Here is a 1,357-nt window from a genome sequence, read left to right as displayed (position 1 = left end):
AGGAGGAGGAAATACTCCTGACAATTACAGTCCTCATTTCTGCAGCTGGTCAACTGGTCATGGCTGGTATTGATGACTACCTTCTTCTACTACCCATTCTGTATTCCTTTTGCCTTCAGCAAGCACCTCAGCAAGTCGTGGTTCTTTTCCTCATGGAGTGACCCAAACCTTCATTCCTGAAGCTCTGGGCCATTGTACCCCTGATTGTATTAGGTTGTTGTAGCTTCCCACTGATCTTAATCATAGGACATGGTAATAATAAGAGATGCTCTAAGGGGTCTCCTGTATTCCATGTATACTCTTCCTTACCTCCTATGTGGAATAGTAGACTGATCTCATCTTGAGAGTCTGGGTCACTCATGCCAGCCAACACTGTAAGTCCCTTCTTAGCCTGTTAACTTAAAGGTAAGAGGAGCCCAAAGTGTACAGATGGCAATCTTAAATTTCAGTTTAATAGAATCATTGTTGTGTCTCCTGGTGGCAGCATTCCACCCTCTGGACCTAAGACCTCTAGTCAGGAAGAACATAATGCTGTGGGAAAAGGAAGCAAAAATTTTGCTAGTGGATCACTAGGGGAGATGGTGAGTGGTGCCACTTCTACTTCCACGTGGCTCTTGATTCTTGGGTCTGTGAATTCTGGCTATGGGAGAAACAGTGCCATATATTGGATGTTGATTCAGAGGATACTGAGACTTCTGGAGAAGTTTGCCCCAGCCCTGCAAAGTATTATCACCTAGTTGGGATTGTAATCATGACTTCAAAAGGCCATTCCACCATTCTATCAATCCAGCTGCTTCAGAATGATGGCGAATATGGTAACACGAGTGAATTCCTGAGAATGAGCCCACTGCCACTCTTCTTTAGCCATGAAGTCAGAGGCTATGACTTATAGAATACCATGACTGTGGATAAGGCATTCCACGAGTCCAGGAATGGTAGTTTTTACAGAAGCATTGCCTGCAAGATAGGCAAACCTGTATCTGGAGAAATTGTCTATTCCACCGAAGACAAACCTCTACTCTTTCCATGATGGAAGAGGTTCAGTGCAATCAACCTGCCTCCAGGTAGCTTCCTGGTCACCCCAAGAAATAGTGCCATATCAAGAGCTCAGTGTTGGTCTCTGCTGCTGATGAATTCGGCATTCAGCAGTGGTTGTAGCCAGGTCAGCCTTGGTGAGTGAAATTCCGCATTGCTGAGCCCATTCGTAACTTACATCCCTGCCACCATGACCACATTTTTCATGGGCATATGGGGCAATGACAGCAGTGGCTTGGGAAAGAGCTTGAATGGTGTCCACAGAATGGGTCACCATATTCACTTCATTATTAAAATCCCCCTCTGCTGAGGTCACTTGTTG

The sequence above is a fragment of the Sapajus apella genome, unplaced genomic scaffold, assembly GCF_009761245.1.
Source record: "Sapajus apella isolate SASKATOON/1434 unplaced genomic scaffold, GSC_monkey_1.0 scaffold102, whole genome shotgun sequence".
NCBI classification, from domain to species: Eukaryota; Metazoa; Chordata; class Mammalia; order Primates; family Cebidae; genus Sapajus; species Sapajus apella.
This window is presented reverse-complemented; position numbering follows the sequence as displayed.